Source organism: Phaethon lepturus, unplaced genomic scaffold (assembly GCF_000687285.1).
Source record: "Phaethon lepturus isolate BGI_N335 unplaced genomic scaffold, ASM68728v1 scaffold8736, whole genome shotgun sequence".
In the NCBI taxonomy this organism is placed as follows: Eukaryota; Metazoa; Chordata; class Aves; order Phaethontiformes; family Phaethontidae; genus Phaethon; species Phaethon lepturus.
Genome location: NW_010548301.1, coordinates 61,437 through 80,750, shown reverse-complemented (window position 1 = coordinate 80,750; position 19,314 = coordinate 61,437).

The following is a 19,314-nucleotide window of genomic DNA, read 5'->3' as shown; positions in this document are numbered from 1 at the left end:
CTGCTGCATGGTGTGCAACATTTGCATCATAAAAAAAATCCTAATTGGTAAACACAGCCCTGCCAGATTCTCTGCAATTCACCCAATTCTCGTAACGTTAATTGGCTCAGCTTCAACACACATTGGATGGGTTTTCAAAGGCAGCCGCAGATTAGAGAGCTTGCAAGCACTTGTGTTTCACAGTACTGACTCCAAGGAGACTGAGGGAGGAAAAAAAAATATTTTAAATTAATGCTGAATGCAGGCGAGCTCTCTTGTCCAATGGTTGCCATGGAAACTGTTTTGTCTGCTAATCTGATAGCAGAGTGTATGTTTATTGGTACACATCTCTAATGACCTTCAGAGACTAAACTCAGCTGGAAAGTAGTATTCTACCACTGTGGTCAGAGACAGCAGCTAAGTGATTACATCCTAAACTCTATTATTGTAGCTTATACTGTTGTGTTGGGGTTTTTTTTTTTTCCCTTCATTATTATTGTTCCCTGCTATGCATTGCCCCAAAAATGACAATTTGCAGTGCTTAGATGTGTATCTTTAGTAACAGATACCATGCGTCGGATACAGTATGTAAAGTTTTTATGGTGAGATCTTTGAACTGAAAATTCTTGTATTGCTGAGCTGAGGGAACTTGTCACTTCTCTGTCTCTAACAATGGGTTAATTCAAAATAGTTGTGACTTAAAAAAAGAAAAAAATTAAGAGAAATTTAATATGATGTGTTATTCTGGAAAAATAAGGGAAAACCCGATATTCCTCTTCTTGATGATCAAACCCATTTAGATCCATTCTTTTAAACCCAAACAACATTGTTTCTCACGTCATTAGAAAAGGTAATTCTCAAAATTCAGGTCTTATGCCTTTAAGTCAGAAACATTAATTATAGCTGCTTTGCTGACGGTTTTTAATTTTGCGATAATTGTACACAAACTTATTATTGGAACAATTTCTAGAAGCAGACAAAAACAAATTGTATCCTAATTAACCAAGCAATCTTTCTTTAGATCTGGGGGTATATTGAGTGTTGACTCAGCCTTAATTACCAGCACCGCATGCATGGATGCCGTACGATAGACAATTAATACAGGAGCTGTCAGACTCATACAGAAAAAGGAGTGTGGGTTTGTTTTCAAATTCTACAGACCAAATGGCACCTCAGCCTTGCACAGATCGTTCGCATCAACCTGCACCAGGTATCATTTTGGCCTTTACGAATTAAGCATCGATTGGTAAAAGTCGTTTGCTTTGAGGTGTAGTAAATGGGAAGGTGCTGCACGGGCATCGCCGAGGTGGTGCGTCTCCCGGGAGCGAGGGCTGCGCAGCGTGGCCGTGCGGGAGAGCACGAGATGCAGGAGAGGGGCTGGCCGCCGCCTCGGGCCGTTGCCGGTCCTTGAGGCTCGCTGCCTTTTGCCTAGAGGAGGAGTGCGAAAGCTGCTGCCGCGCTTGTCCTGCCCTGCGAGCAGTCCGCGGACAGGAGCTAGAGTGGCTCCTCTCCCTCTCCTGGGCTTCCCATGGCAGGAGATGGAGGGTCCAAAGGTGGAGAGACCCAACAGAAAACCACCTGAGGAGTAAAGACACAATAAAAAGTGAGAGTTAAGGGGCGGAAAAGGAGATGAAAACAGGCAGCGAAAAGAAGCTGAGCTAGGAAACAAAAAATAACTGCGATAATTCTGAAGTGATTTGGCTACCTACATCCACCTCTATCGTTCAAGTGAGCGTGAATGGTGAATGCCACCGAAAAGCATGAAGGAAAGATCTTGAAACGGGGGAAAAAATATAGGAGAGACTAAAAGGGAACTGTTATTTAATAAGGGAACTATCTGAATTACTTTGCCTACCAGGATGTTCAAAGTTTGATCTCCTCACTTTAAAATCTTTGATCTCAAAGATTGATCCTGCCATTAATGGGGAAATAAGATAATTAGCATACTGAGCTCTGTCCCTGTTATCATGATCCTCTCTGTTCTTTTATTATTATTGTCAGAGCTTAGGACACATCGGAAACACCACAGATCTGCAAACCTTTCTAGTGGTTAGTCTTGAAATCTGCAAATCTTATCAAGCGGCACCAGCCTAAACCTACGGTCCTGCAGGCACTCGTCTCCCGCTGCACCTCTCCCACGGGGCTGCAACACCAGCTTCTTGGGGAGAAGGGGTGACACCTGTCTCCATACTGATAGAGGTGCTTCCTTAGCCGAGCTCCAGACATGTTTATGTCAGATCTTCAAACGGTGTTAGTGCAGAGAATTTATTTTTAAACCTTTGCAGGAATGAGCTTTCAATCCCTTCTTGTTGTTCCCCTCCTATTCTCCCTTGACAAAATTTGGTCATTTGATAAGGTGTGGAATCCCCTTGTCCTTAGAATGCTTCCTTTCAAGGTTTGACCCGCTTCCCATTCCAAGCTTTGTTCTTTAAAATGAAAAAAAATGGAGACTAATGTAAACCCTTCTTTTATTTTCATCTATATTAGCTGTTATTTTCTTTTGAAAATACCAATCCCTGCATTTTATGAATTTGATTTAAACCGTTGGCTGCAGCTGCTTCAGCCTAACAGAGTGGTGTGCTAACTTAGCAGCAGATGCAATTCAAAGCCGTTTATTTGTGCAAGGGCTTCAGGAAGAGACCCTGCTATGTGTTATTGGAAAAATACATGCATTTTCATGCAGGAGTTTGTATCTTTTCTCAATGAGATAGATAGAAAAATGCATAAAGTAAAGGCTAGACTGATTTTTTTTTTTTTATGCTGTTGACGTTCTGTTGACCTTCTTTGCAAGAGTTGACTTAAGTTCACAAAAATTAAAATCTTCAAATCACTGTCAGGTACTTCTCTTTCACCAATTAAGGTATCTATGTTCATATATGTTTCAAAAAATAATGGCAATGCTTTCTGTTCTCCTGTTTGAAGAGTGTCTCATACCCTTGGTTTATCCATAAATTTCTTTTTTTTTTTAATGGAAAGAAAGGCAGTTGCAATTTTATCCTTTCCTTTCTGTCATCATTCCTTGAATGCAGTCCTCCAGTCTGGTTCTGAAAGGTGCTTGAGAACCCTGATTTTTTGCCCTAAATTACCAGGTTATTAACGATCACCTTTGTATCTAAGTAGGGAGTGCTGATAGGGCTACTTAGTAAGCTGTTCAAAGCTGATTCCAACATCTCCTTTAGGGCCCCAATCGCAGTGCAAGTAAAGTCAATTGAACATCTTCAGTGAGGAAGGACAAAGTTCTAAATTGTCCCGTTTCTCTTAGCTATGGTTTGCTCTGAAAGGCTCCTTTTTTGAAAAACAATCCATTGGCCATTTTCTGGTTGAGAAGCATGGTTATAAGGAATGTATTATTGGCACTTTAAAAGAGATAAGAGCAGAAATGGAAAGCCAAGTTTTGTCCCTTGAACTAGAAAAGTATGTATGTGAGTATTAGTGCTTTTTTACAGTTTGCAAAAGTGTATATTATGTCTCAGTAACAAAATCTTTCCTTGGCATCCAACTCTAAAATATGTATGTACCATATTTGTATTGCTGTACATATTTATGTTAATGTTAATTGGACAGACCAGAGTTGAACTGTTTTTTTAAATATAACGATACTTGCATCAAAATGCACTGAAAAAAGCCTGAAGTTCCAGACTTATATTTTATAGAAGATCAATAAAATAGATCAGAATGAAAGCATAATTAACCCTTTCATTTTATACAAAATATTTTATTAAAGTTGCTTTTATACAGCATTCCAAACATTTTCAGTTTTCAGGCTGATTAGGGGAAAAAAAGCCATGTTTCAAATTTCAGACTTTTTTTTTCCTTTTTCATGTCTGATATACAAAAATAAAGAAACATTTCTGTGGAAGAATTTATGTCAAATTTGTTATTTATTCTTATCCTTGTGCATGTATATGTTGACACAACTGATTTCACCCTTTCAATAGTTCAGGGTTTTTATAGGATTCTATAATATTTGGGGAGGGAAGAAAAAAATCTTTTTCTAGTTGTCTGAATAGTCCGTGCTGGATATTGCCTATAATCTTAGAGGTATATAAAGAATTTGATCTATTTTTCTTATGTTTGTAGATTGACAGCCACCATTGAAACTGAGTCATCTGTTTGATTTGTCATGCGCTTTGGTTAGTGATGGCAATTATTTCTAGAAATCTAATTAGTGTAACCTTTCTATAACTTGCAACCCAGTTTATCTATACAGACAAAAAAAAAAATCTGTAAAAGGGCATTAGGTCTTTTTTTATATTTTCTACACTGGGATTTTTTTCACGCAGAAGACCCAAAATAACATAACTTTTTTATTTTACCCATATTGAGCGAAAAGACTTTATGCCTGCTTCCTTGCAGAAGTACTCGAGTAGGTTTTTTGTCCCTTGCTACCTTGATAACTATTTCTGTGGTAGTGAATCACTGTTGAGTCATTATCATCATCAGTTACAGAGTGCTTTACTGATTTTTTCCAGCAAATGCATGGGTTTTCTGCTGCCTTTCTGTGCAAAGGTGAGTTAGCTAATCATTACAACACCCTCAGAGTAGGTAAATACCACAGGTATCAACCTCGCAATTGTTTCAGGAAAAAGGGAGATGTCCTGTAATAATCTGAAAGAGTTGCAGAAGGTAAACTGAAAAGAATCTGTTTTAAGAATGTGTCTGACCTCCAGCTGTGTTCTAACATGTCTGTTTAGTCTTCTACTTACCCAAACTTTTGCAAACACCTTGCCAAAAATAATGGCTTGTGAAATAATAAAAAAATAAATAATGCTCATCTGATTCCATTTTAGGATAATACTTAAATATGGAGGGCTAAATTTCACCAAAATCTCATTCTTAAGCACATGCTTAACTTGAGACTATTGAAGTAAATTGTGCATATCCACCACTAAACACACATGGACTTTTTGACAATTCTGTTACAGAAATAAGGGACTAATAATTGTCTTATTTGACTTTTCCCCTCATGCAGCACTGCTGTGCTCAGCACCTTCTCCATTGCTCTGTAAGAGCTTGTCAGACCATGTCATGTTCTCCAGTTTGTGCTGATGCCTCTTTGCAACACAGAGGCTATATCGGTGTAGGATACATCTTCTAACAATTAAACTGTATTTTCATGACTTGAATTGACTGCTGTAGAGAATTTCAAAAGGAACTCATTTCCAGATCATTCCACCTACCTTTTCTTTGTTTTACAAAAACTCTTAAGATAAAAAGAAAGTCTTTGTGTTTTCTTGACCTTTATCTAAACTAGGCGAAGCATTTGACATATACACTGAAATGAAAATGCAGATGAAACCTGAAATTCTTTTCTTCTCACTACACTCCATCTGGACATAACATCATGTGTGGTTTCAACATAATATTTGCTTGAGAAGCAAATTCAGACTGAAACCTTTGCCTATATATACATACATACACAAAAAGAATAAGCTCAGCATGAGGAAATGGTCCTACGGTTTAAAAATTTTATTTAAATTTCCTTTTGTTAAAGATGTCATTCTCTGTAATAGAAAATGGGTAAATTAGTGGTGCTTATTTCCAGTGCAACATAGGTAATTATGTCCCTTAATTCTGTAATCTCTATTTTTAAAAATATGAACAAATGATCACAGAAGTCCAGCAGCACCAGCCATTACATAAAAAATGTCCATTGCTTTACGACTTCAAAATTTCTAAAATAAATTAACCTATCCCCTGACAGTGAAAGGGCTGTTTCATGAAAATACTCACATTTTCTCCTTCATTCAAAACTTATTCTACCAAACAGCTTAATTCAATGATGTCACTGTTTGCACAGTTATCTTCAAAGCTGATCCTCCACTCAAACAAGAAGCCTTTTTTGAATTTAAAGTATAGAATATTCCCATTAAAATTCATGGAATTTGGCTTATCTATATTGTTCTGAACATTTGGCATTTTAAATAATATAGTAACCTCCACAAAAGGCAAGATAGATGAAGAGTAATGCCAAAATGTCAAGATTATGCTGCTGCTTCCACTCTGTCATCACACTACACAAATACTGTAGACAAGTTACTGCAAAGCTAAAGGGCCACGCAACATGAGGAAACCACAGAAATATGAATATCTGCAATGATTCAGAATCTATGACATGCATATTCTGTTGACACATATATGGAAATATCCATACAGAAACACAATTAGTTTCTTCCTAATTTTTCTTAGTAAAACCTTACCTTTTATTCATGCTATTTCAGATAGCCCCTGAAGAGCATTTCAGAGCGCATTTCTGGTTCTCTGTCTCCAGCTCTGTCCACTGAGATGGAAATACAAGTTTAACCTTCTCTGAGATCATCTCCTGACCCTACAGCTCCTAGATATCACCGGGGGGTTTCCACAGTAGGTCTGACTTATTTGCAAACCCTCCACTTGGAGAAACTGGCAGCAACCAAATAACGGCTTGAAAGCCATTTATAATTTGTTTAGGACAAAAGCATGTCAGAGGAGAGAGACATAGTTTTAAACTTAGGCTGCGTCTAAGCTTTCCCTAACCTGGACCCAAGAATGAGCAGTGCCTTTGGACACGCTTTGCAGAGTCTTAGTCCCTTTGTCAACCTGCCAATCCAGATTGCCTTCGACAGGGCTTCTCCTCTCGGGTCGAAGTTCCTCTCATTCAAACACTTTGCCATCCAAGCTTGACAGTGCGAGTTTGTGTCCTCCTTGGGTATCTCTCAATTGGTAATTAAGTACATCATGCTAGAGTGTCTTCTTGCCTTTGCGTCGTCACCCTGCTTGCTTTTTCAGTCACTTCCAGTATAGGTTTGGTCTACAAGACTCAATACACAGTCACTTCTTTCACTGATCTGGACAAGCACAATTTTCATAAAATTGTTGCCTCTAACGTTCATTACAGTACTAGATGTCAGCTCCACTGTCACAGATGTATCGCTCAGGATGTGTTGTGGTGCTCCAGCCTTGTACTTTAAAAAGCTTTATTCGGTTTATTTTGGTTTGTAAATATTTATTTAGTAATAAAAGTCTGAAAGTAGCTTTCCTTTCTGATTTTGGGGTTATTTTTTCTCTGTCTAAAGAAGGTTTCACAGTGAAATGCCACTTCTAATCTGATTTTCTGTGTCTAGAGTATATTTTATTAACCCTTTTTTATTTTCTTCAGTGATAGATTAGTAAATTCCAAAGTAGCTTAGAAACATTGCTTAGTGACCTTTTTGTTCTTTGCATTTTTTGAGCAGAAATCAACAAAAGACAACAATAGTAACCTTTCCATATTCATTACCATAAGCTGCACTGACCTTAAGAAGCAGCCTTATGATTCCACACTTGTATACAGGGTACGGCAGCGGTGCTGATTTCAAGAACTTGACAGTTTTTCTCTTCTTAGTTAGGGCTGTGAGGGACAAAGAAATTAGGTACATTATAAATACCTGCGCATTGGCACAGGATGGAACAACAGGTGAATCTCCCAAACCTTACATTGTAAGAGTAACCTTTTGTGAATATTTCCTCAAAAATTAACTTCTAGGTGATATTAAGTATAAAAATTTAAAGGTGTCTTAGAAATCTGGTAAGAACAGGATCATTTTAATTATTGGTTTTGATTTATTTAGAAATAAGCTTATTGTTATTTGTATTTAATTTTTGAGAGAATGAAAACGTATTTAAAAACAATATTCCTTTCTTTCCCTGCCCTGGAGAGGAGGATGGGCCAAATGAGGAGTATTAGTGTTTAGAGAGTGAAGGAAAAATAGGAAGTATGTGTAAACTGAGCATTGATGAACCTACATTATTGGATTAAGCTTGATTTCTGGACTTTCTTGATATTTGATCTTGATAATTAGTGTTGCTGCTAAACTCCACATTATTTTCTGGGAGATTTTATGAAATAAAAAAGAGAACAGAAAGAAATAAAATTAATATGTGTAACTTGTAGCCTTATCTGGTGAAATCAAAATAATTTCTAGTTCATAAAGAATTAGGTGATGATAAAACATTGTATTCTGCATTGAGTAGCCCCGTGGTTTTAAAAAGACATTAGTTGGTGATAACTTAAGACAAAATTGTCAAAAAAAGACAAACATATATTCTGGCAAAACTCTGAACTTACTGTCCTCTCTGTCCTGAATAACCTGAAAAATTACTATGTGCCTGTTTTCCTGCCTACCAACACACAATCCCTTTCTAGATTATTAATGAATCTATTAAATAGCCAGGGACCTAGAAAGTATCCACGAGATGCCCTGTCATTAACCTTTTGCCGTGATAAAAACGCACCATTTAATCATACTCCGTTTTTTCTCTTCTGCCCATTTGTTGGTCTGGGCAGAAAAGTGTTTTCCTCTTTACTTTATAACTCTTTACCTATGCTCGTCTCTTATAAGGGACCTTGAAAAATCATTTTGGCAATCTGAATAAAGTATGTCAAAAGATTCTTCTTTATTCACTATTTTATCAACATATCACAAGATTTCTATGATTGTAGCTCTAAGACATGTTTTCTTCAGCAATAAACCAAACTTAGAGAAGATCTTGCTTATTTTTCCTGTTATGCCACTGTCATTGCCTCCTCTGTAGTAAACACAACTATTTGTGGAGCTGGGTTATACGGTTAGATTTTAAAATAGAAGAAATAACACAATATTTTAGGAATTTTATTTTTCTTGTAATCTAATTTAGAGAATAATTCTCAAACAATGGTATTGGAATAATTGTTGTAAGGGCATTACAAAATACGTGAGGGGAGTGGAAACTGGGGGGAGGGTGAAGGTGGCTTTTCCAGAAATAAAACGTAGAGCTATAGTCTAAGAGATAAGACATGGTATTTCTGCACATAAACAGTGCTGATTAATTAACCCTTTATTATCATCATCTTCCACGTGTTTTGTTTTACTGATCTGAACTGTCATTTACATCCACTGGTCAGTAATTCCCTGGAGTGATTTTATAGCTCTGGATTGATTTTAAATATAGCCGCAGCGTGCTGCGCGCATCAGGAGCAGCAGAGAGTGTATTTTATAAACATTTCAGATAACTTGTAGGTGAGTTTTTTCAGAAGCTTTGGGTGCTTGCTGTTTGTTCCAGATTGCCTGGCACCTCTGTTTTGGTAGTATGTTGTCTTAATTACCAGAAAGGAGCAAGGGTCTCCTGTTCCACTGAGGGAAAGGATCATTTGGCTTCTTGGATGGACCTTTCTCTTCCTTAACTGCTTCATTAACCTTTTCTGGTCTTGAGCAGATTTTTCTTATTCTCTTCATTCTGATGTCCTCAAAGTATCACTTATTTGGTTTTCACTTCAAAATCAGTTTAGACTCTCCGATTTTCCTCTTTCAGAGTGTTGGCTATAGCTTATACTTCCACTGGGGCTCTACCAAACACTTTAGCTCCAAATTTTAATTAATTTCAGTCTAAATTAACTGGCCTCTTGGATCTGGCCATTAAGAATTTATTCTCATCTTCCTGCTTTCTTCATCATGCATTTTGATACCCTCTTAATTTTTCTCTGAGTAACACCAATCCTTCCTGGAGATTTTATTTCCTTTCTGTTTTTCAAATTCTTATTAGCCTTTGGGCTATCATTCCTCAAAAATTTCTCCTTTGAAAGTTTAATAACACTTCTGGCACTCTTTTGGCAAAAATACCCTACAGACTATATCTAGAACGGGATTATCTGTGGTAGGACCACAGGAGCAGCAACACACTATAATTAGCAATGCTACATCTTTAATTTCTGAGACTTAATGAAATAAACTCTCCCTTGCTTTTTATGTTTTATGATGGTTGAAACAAAACTCTGTGAGAGAAATAATTCTAGTTTTAGAAGATTAATTTCCATTCCAAGAAGCAAAAGTGCAGAAAAATAATGCTAAGCCTTGGCTTCTGTGTGATCGAGGAAACCCTGTGTCCTACACCAACTCCAGTAAAATGCAATCTCTTCTGCGTACTGGAGAAACATAAACAGCCCCTCGTCACCAGAGGGTGTAATAATAGTGTCATCCCTTGAGGTACAGTTCATCTGAGTGAACCTAGTTAGAAATTAGTAGTCCCTCTCTAGTCAAAGCAATGGAAGTACCTCCAAATAATAATTCATATATTCTGATTTACAATTCATATATTCTGCTTTAGACATTTATTTTAAACACCACTTTTGGAGCTGCCTGCCTGCCTCCAGCAACTATAGAGAGACCCTAAATAACAGACCGTAGGTGGCAAAGTTAGGTGTAATCAGTCCCGCCGTTACCGGGACTGATTGAGGTTCAGTAAAACCTGCGGCCGCCGGTACCACCACCAGCCCCCGGGCGGCTCCTGCTGTGTCCACGGCTTCTGTGGCAGAAGGGAAGAGGGGCAGGATTTTCCCCTTAGATGTTTTATGCTATGTATCTAAAAAGGTCATGATGTTATATCTGTTTCTTAAATGTTTTTTTGCTATATATCTATAAAGGTCATGTTTCACCACAGCCTGAGGTGTCTGTCCTACCCGGGGAGCTGTGTGAGCCTGTTTCTATTCCCAGTCTGTCATGGCATACATGCTAAAGCATAAGTTGTGTACTCAGTTATAGAAATGTAAACTCTGCTGTCTTGAAAACTTTAATGCATCCAATTGTTTCCAAAACATTGATAGGTATTCTGCATTCACAAAGTACGGCTGGTGCCTTTGGCAATTTTGGGGTTTCTCTCTTTAAGTCTTGTGGTTATGTGATAATTTCATGCTTTTTTCAGAAAAAATGTCTCCAGTTATTGAGGCTTCTTTCAAAGAAACAATAGCTGCATTTTGCATTGCATACATTTTAGATGCTGAGCCATCTGTTACACCAAAAGTTTTTCAAGATTCTGGGTTCAGAAAGGATAAAACTAAAATCTCTACCTGGGGACTGGGTCTCATTTTTCTGCCCTTCATAAAAACATTTAATGAATCCATGTTAATGTCATTTTTGGAAAGGCGTCTGTAAGACCTCATGACTGCTCATGTTCTGGTTCTTCAGAGGTCACCTCATGATACGTCTACGGAAGGTGTGAGAAAACTGCTATTTTCTTCTGTTACTATTGCCATCGCGGAGGATGTTGTCTTTCGCTACATCAGATTTCAAACTTTACTTTTGTTTGGGTTTGTATGCGTGGTGGAGATGGGAATGTAAGTGTAACCTCTCAGATATACAACCTAGCTCCAACATGGAAGGAAAAAAATCACTGTAATTACCCACCAGTAATAATTCTATCACATTTGGTGGCACTGAGAACATACTTACAAAGCCTGATGGACTCTCACTGTAAAGGGCCAGTGCTGTAGTTCCGCTAGCTGAATTTTATCAAATGCAAGGAGGAGCAGCAGCAAGCTCTAAGAAAGTAATTGCAAACAGTAGATCCTTCCCTTGATTTGATAGTATGGATTGGATAATTTTCCAAATCACTAATTCCTCAGTACAGCGTACGGCACAGGTGGCTGCTGATAACTCAAGCCTGCAAAGACTCGCAAAGCTGACTTGTTCGCAGCATTGCTGCTGCCGCATGTGTTGGTATAAAATACACAACAATGCTCCTAAGGAGGAGAAAGAATGAGAAACGATAACATTAAATCAATAATCTTTATTTGGCTCCTTTTATCTTTGTTCAGCTCAGTAGCACAGGAAAATGAAAGCAATGGGTTTTGTGAGAAATTTGGATAGCAGAGAGCGCTCAGCCACCATGAAAGTAATTTCATATCTGGAGATGAGCTGTGAAAGCAGCTTTTCTATTTATGTGAAGGCTAGAGCAGAGAGGCCCAGTATGGCCAGGAGCAGTTTGAAAACAGCAGAAAGAAGTAGCTGCACGTTTCTCTCTAAGTGTCTTAAATCTCTTTCAGATTAGGAAACCGATCTCTTGAGGAGGCATTAAATATGGTACACATCTTCAACCTGCTAAATGGTGGTAGCACTGCCGTCATTAGCTACGAGTTTATTTTGGTAGCATGCAGAGATCAGATTGTATAATTATTGCACTGGCTCTTGCAATATGTTATTGGCTCAAACCTTGGCAGACACAGAGTAGCTGAGCAGACTGATCAGGTTCAGCCCCAAATAGTCTGATTTTTCAGGATATGCAAGCCATATGACACACAAAAGCCAAGGGGTTTAAAACTTTTTATAAATACCAGATACAAAAGGAAAGATCTTTTTACCTCTCCCTCCCCTGCCACAGCACCCTTCTCACACTTTTTATTGTAGACCCAACACCTGAGTCCTACCACCCCCAGAACAAGCGTCTGTCTTAAAAGGATTTGGAGCTCACAGTCTAGCCACATTATTATCGTTTATCTCTACGGTCATCGTTAAATGGATGACAGCAGTTTATGGGCTGGGTAGGGAAATACTTGCACATAGATAAGGAATGCCTGTGGTACTTTTTGACCACTACTTAAAATCTTCCTGTCACAATATGGTCATGTGTTAGTCTAAAGGGAAGTGGAAAAGGCCAAAGCAAAACTCCTACCAGCTGAGACTATTTGACCTACCATCTGCTTCTGACCTGCTGACTAGCCTCTAGTTACCGAGGAAGCCGCCATCCAGCCAACCTTACCGAGCAGCGTGTTTCTGGACTTCAACTAATGGAGGCAGAATAGGAAGAAATGCACAGATTTTAGGTTCTGTGCTTCTTTTCATTGAGAGCCTGTCGTCTGGAGTGCCCTTATTAAAGTAAAATCGCAGCAGCGGTACTTCTGAGGTTTTCTCGTGGTGCTGTGTATTGCAGATTCTGTGCAAGTATTAAACGTGCTGTCTAACAATGTCAAGCATGTGGGAAGACTGTGCCTCCAAAGCAGGCACGTTCTGAGCTGGTAAGATTATTTCTTGTAGCTGTAGTATTAGCAAATTTTTCAAACAACTCTTTTGTTCAGCAGCTTTGCTCTTACATTACTTCACTTTCCAGTTAATTTATTGGCTCTGAGAGCACTGCAGCTTGGATTTGATCTCACCAGACGGTGCTGACTAAACCTCATCATAGATGGTCTGCAAATGGAAAGGGGACCTAATGTGTTGAATAAATATTCCTAGCAATTCTGTAGGTGGCACTCTTTGCTCTGCATCAGTCTTTACACAGTGCTAGTTGTTTTCTGTACAAGATACCAGGACAGGTATCGCTGTTTAAATCCAGTTTCAGTAGGCAGACTCTATGTAAATGATGCTTTTAGAGTCAACTATATATTCTCTACTTGCTGTCCTAGATTATCACAGTGTATTGCTGTGCGCTCCTAAACCACTTAATGGCTTGTGGTGGTGGTGATATTCATCACTGCATTATTTCTTTTGTGCTAATGGGTACACGCACAGTTTTACTGAACATAAAAATTGGTGGGTTAATTATGACCGTTGTTATAATTATTAACAGGCGCTCTGGGTTGAGTTCTGCTATTTTGGCTCACACCAAGTGGTACCTGTAACTGAAATAATCCCATTGATGTCAGTGAATTCAGAAAGGATGGTTCAACCTGCTGGGGAGCGAGGATGGCTGACTCCGCTCCAGTGCTAGGAGGCTGTCAGCTCCGAGACGTTAAATTTTGGACTGTTTTCTCAGACTTGAGCAGTTTCCCAGGCGGAACAAGGAGTGGGATGTCTTTCCTCGCAACTGAGCAGTGTCAGACCATACATGACAGACTAATGGCTGCATCGTGCTTGGTGTTTCCAAGAAAAGAATAATCCTTAAAAGAAGTCTGATCTTTTTATCAGCACCTTGATCAGTTTATGGGTAGAAAGAGGCTGGAGATGGCATTACCTTTATAAAAAAAATAAGAATAATAAAAAGGTGCGTTGGGAATGAGACAGTTTCTCCCCCTGCTAATGGCTCAGTCCCCCTTGCAACACAAAACCCCTTGTTTTTGAAGTTCCTGGGGAGTGAATTCTGACATTTCAGCCCACTTACCACATCTGAGATACAAGACCTTAACTATCTCGCCTTAGTTGAAGGGAATGCCTGAAAGGAGAAACCATGGGTGCCTGCCTTCTTGAACTAGTAACAATTTTGTCAACTCAATGACATCAAGAGATGTGAGACACTGATGCCACCTCAAAGGCTTCTAGCTTGTTAGCCTTTCACACTCCTATTAGGATGCTCCTAGTCTAGCTCATCGGGTAAATTCAGTAATTGTCTTTAAGAGATGTGTAGAAATCTGAAAGGTGGCCGTCAGCAGAGCATTAGAGGATGCAGGCTGGTTAGTAAAGGGAGCAGAGGCAAGCTGAAAAAAGTCAAACTTTACCTGCAGCCACAAACCTTTTAAAACTCCTCCCCTGTTTTGGGCAGCTTTTAAAGCATTTACTGTAATAATTATGTATACATACTAATGTAAAAGAACTGTCAGAATAGCTATTTCAGCCATAGGTGTAACAGGGATCGTTAGGTAAATATGATAACTAAAATTAGATTATATATTTCTAAAGAGATAGATGGGAAAACGTGCAAGAGCATGCTATTGTTGGCCCAAACTATTCCTCATGGAATTGCATTGTGGAGTGAAATAGTCTTATCAAGGGCCTCTCACTCCTGAGGTGAATCAGATTAATAAGAAAGTAGAGGGAAAAAAATCTTTTTTTTAATTAACCATCCAAATGGTTAGTAAATATAGAGATATAGATATAGAAGATACTTGTACAGACCTAACTGGGGAAAATCTGCTTTTTTGGAATATTTTAGAAGGTAGGAATTTCCTCTTTATCTTGTCCGAGTACAGTTTTCCTTCTTATTTTCTCTGCAGAGATGAAAATTAACGTTTTGAAGAGTCTTATTTATATCTTCTAGTTTGCTGGTTTAAAGCTCTTCTGTAATTTGTACAGTCTTTTATTATATTTCAAATATAATAAAAGCAGAAAGCTCAGAGGAAATTTACCGAACTGATTTTCGCTTTCCTGAATAAATATAATGACAATATGCATAACACTCTGAAATACACCACCTGTAATTTTGTAGGTTTTACCTAATACTACCTACTGGCCTGATTCAGCCAGTTCCTTCCACTCTTGTTGACATTATGTAGTATTTTGCTGCTTAAGAAATCATACTCAAATAGCTTCTAGAACTACTCCTGGAGAGGCAGGTTTTGGCCCCTGGTATTAAGTCTCAGCTAACGGAGGCCACAGACATGGATTACTGGCTATGTAACATCATTTATCTGATTGCTGGTCATAGGTCCTCTTGTATAAGGCAAATTCAGCTGCTTAAACGAACCTGAGTAAGAGGTACTGAATGCAGGCTCCACTGAGATGGTTGACTCTCCTGCTCCTCATAAATGTGCGGCCACTTCTTGCAAGGCATGGTCTTGCCTTTAACGTAACATGAGATAGCTGGTTGGACTCACGGTGCTGAGGAAATAACACATGAGTACAATGGTCACTGCCTCCACTGAGGGCAGAGATAATTTTAGAAAATTCCTGCTAAGGGCCTAGAGAGTCTAGCCTATCTTTTGATCACAGGATTAAAGAACAACAAGATTAGACCAAAATAATTTAATTTGGTTAAATTAATTAATAAAGTAGTTTAACAACAGTTAGACCAAATTAATACTAATGCAAAAGGTTTGGCTTGATGTTGCTGACTGATCCCCTTGCCCTCCGTTCCCTCTGGACCCCCACAGGAAGAGTTTCGAAGTGGAATGTGGGTGACCTTGTCCTCATCTGTCCCCAGCCTCCTTTGAGCCAGGCTTTGGAGGGGCGGTGGTCAAGATGCTTTTCTTCCAGAGAGTGGTGGCTCTACATAGCCCCTGGGGAGTTACTGTCAGCCTTCACAGCCACATGAACCACAGGCAACTTTTTTCCTCGGCGTGCTTCTCCTTTTCCCTCCCAAGTGGTCAGGAGTCCAGCCGCATGTCAGCCAATACCCACCTGCGTCGGGTTTCGACCCTGCTGTTCGCAACTCAGCTAAGCTGGTTACGGTTAAATCCCATGGCAAGGATTCATGCATTCCTCTTCAGGCAGACTTCATACCACAGCCAGGCATAAAAACTGTTCCCTTGAGTCTCTAAGCTGATTCTGGATATTGCATCAGCATCAGTCTTTCTGTCTCCTCAATAAATCACAACACAATTACTGAAAGTATTTTGAGATGAGTCGAGAGGCAGAATTTTGCTGGACTGCTTTAGCCTGGCCAAACAAGGAAATGGTGCAACACATGCAATTGGTTTTCAAGAGGATTTTAAGAAACACTTCTGAACCGAAAGAAAGACCTATTAAATCTTGGCTGACAACACTCATATCCTTACGGTATTCAAATCAGTTTGTTCATCTGGAGAAAGACATCTGTTAGGACTTGTGCACTGAGAAAATCTGAGTTTATCAGGCATGAAAAATAACATACAATTGGAAGGAGAACCAGATTTGTGAAGTTGATGGGTTTTGTTTACCAAACTACCATGCTATGTACAAAGAAATTTTTTTGAACTCGGTTCTGCGTGCTGTGTAATGTAACATGACATTTCTGTATATGACAGCAGAAGATTCGGCACTCAAACTTCTCACAGTATGACTCAACACCTCCTGACAACTCAGCAAATAACAAAAAAAACCACAGTCTTTAATCAATTCCTTTACTATGTAATCTCAGTTGCGATCATATAGAATTACCCATTAGTCTCAACTGGGATCACACAAAATCACTCCAAGTCTTTCATGACTTCATATTCAGCTTTTCCACCAGAAAAAGAATATATGCAGCTAATGAAAAGGTAAACTCCCTGTGTACACGTTGACATAAATGTCAAATTTTAATGATTGCCCTCTTTGAACTTCGGACAACTCATACATACTGTGGGATCCTGCATAGGAAACAGTAAATGTCATCAAGACAGTGCATGGGATGTAATATATTATAATAAAAGGCCAAATGACTTGAAAGTCAGGTTTTCTTGCATTTTTTATGAAAGAAAAATTGACCCATTTTTGTGAAAGATGTCACTAAGTCATAGTATAATTTTTGTTGCAAAATTGAAGTCAGTGACCGAGACTTGTGTTCCTAGAGACAGCTAGACACTTTTGGAAATGCTTCTCCTAATTAAAAGATACTGGCTGATTCAACCAAAAATGCTTTCATCTTTCATCCTCTGGAAATTGGTACATGGCCATGAAAACTGATTTTTTTTTTTTTTTTTTTCCTCTTTCGCTCTGAGCTTTTGCAGACTTCAGCTGCAGTATGGAAACAGACTATATTTTTGGCTGAGCAGAGACCCTTCTGTTGAAAATAGCTTTGATGTCTAGGAAAGGATAGTGGATGCGTCTCTGCATTTGACATTTTTCTTGAAATTAGATCAAAGAAAATCTTTATTTCACTGCCTCAGATTTTTTAATATATATATATGTAAAGGTATGTATGCATTTAGCAAAGAATGAGGAACTAAAAGACAAAGAGATTTCTTTGAATTTTAACTTTTTCCTACCTTTAATGATTACCATTAATGCTTTCTTGCAGAGCACCTCTCTCTAAGAAAATACATGGTAATACTTAGTGTAAGCCAAGAAGTTAATCTAACAGGATGTTTATTTTACATTACCAAAAGATTGAAAACTAAAAATGGCAATGAATCCTAAATAAATCTAAATTCTGCATTTAGTCAATCTCTGGGTATGACTAAATACATTAATTTGTGTTTCTATCGTAATAGTATCAGTTATCCTCCTGAAATTGTATTTTTTTCTTGAAGGCAGCATTTTCACGAAGCCAGGGTTAATTTAATTTATGTAAAAAGGCATGACTAGTAAGATTTGGGAATTTGAAGACCCCTCCCTTTGTTTCACATGCCGTGAGTACACAGGCACCCGTGGGTACACGGGAGAAAGGAGGAGGGATCAAACGCAATAGTAGTACTTTCTGAATTCCTTGTCATGAAGTTCACAGCAGAACGCAGCAAATTGGCCATGAACATTGGAAAATTGTGTGCAGGAAGCTCATTTTCGGAGTTTGCCCTCTGTTTTCGAACGTGATACATATGAAATTGCTGTGCAAGGAGAAGAAGAAAGCTTGTGACGCAGAGCAGCAGGGAGCCTGTTTAAGAACGCGGTTCGGGCCTGCCATGGCGGTACGGTTTAGCTGTGCCGGGAGAAGCGGCGGTCCTGCAGCCTTTCCTCATGAATCCAAGCAACAAAAAGGGCACAGCAGAACCGCAGGCTTGGTTTGGGTGCCGAGGGCTCGGCACCAGCAGATCTCTTGGCTCGGCACCCTTCTCCTTGACAGGAGCAAACCGAGTTATCCGGACTTCCCTGCGCCGGAGGCAAGCTCAGAAGCGTGCGGGCCGGTCGCGCAGCAGCGGCTGAGCGCTTGGAGCAAATCGGGGCAGCCAGCCGTACCGGTGACTTCCCGTCATGCCGCCAGCCCCGGTGGGGAGAGTGCCCCAAGGCAGGGCGCTGGAAGAGGGGAGGTGGGAATGGAGCTTTTGAGGACCAAGCGGCTGTGAAAGCAAAGTAGACAGGCCAAGATCTCCCCAAGGATGTCTCGATCTGTCACGATTTTCTTCGGTCGCTTGCCCCGTTCCTTAAACATAATCGTTCTTCATCTGCCACTCTTTGGTTGTTCTTTGCCGCTCTCGGTAGCACATGTGGAACCAGCGGCGTACGTGGGACTGGACACGCAGGCACGCCAGGGTCTGTGCGCTGTGTGCGGTTCCCGTAGGCGTGCGCTGATACCCTGTACCACGGGCTCTGCTCATGTGCGAGCCAAGCCTCACGCCAAATAACCGTAAATGATTTTGGCAGGAGTGGGAAAACAGATGCTGGTTTCAGAACCAGCCCCCAGACTTGTTTCTTTGTAATTTCGTATTGATGAAAACTTTGCCACAGAGTGAACTCCTGTGGAAAGTAATGCTTGCAAAATTAAGAGAATTCTTCTTCATTTTTTTTTCATTGAAGTTTTCTGGTAATAATTGCCTGTCCATACTATTTGGAAGTAAATTAGCTACCATCAGGCTTGATAAAGTGCTGTGGGATATCTGTAGATTCATTCTGTTCGTGTTCCTGTTCAGGGTCAGTTCAGTTCAGATGGTCTATACAGATGGTACCGTTTACTTTTTAAGAAACAGCCAACACAAAAGGAGAATGTCAAATGCCAGAATTAAAAGTCCTCGCGCACATATTGTCATATGAGACTACTCTGCTTGTATTCAGTTTGGTAGTCTCACAGTTCTTTTACTGAAATCAAAAGCTTACATTTTGAATAGATTTTGTTACAAAATGGCCCTTCCTCCCCCAGATATAGGAAACATAGTTAATCAAAAAGAGAAATATAGGCAGAGAATTTCAAAGATTCCTATGGTGGAGGGTAATAGGTATTTAGGAAGATATAGTTAGCACGCCAGAATAGTTTAGTAGTTTAGGGGAGGTATTAGATGTGCAGAATGCAATTAAACCAGACTGG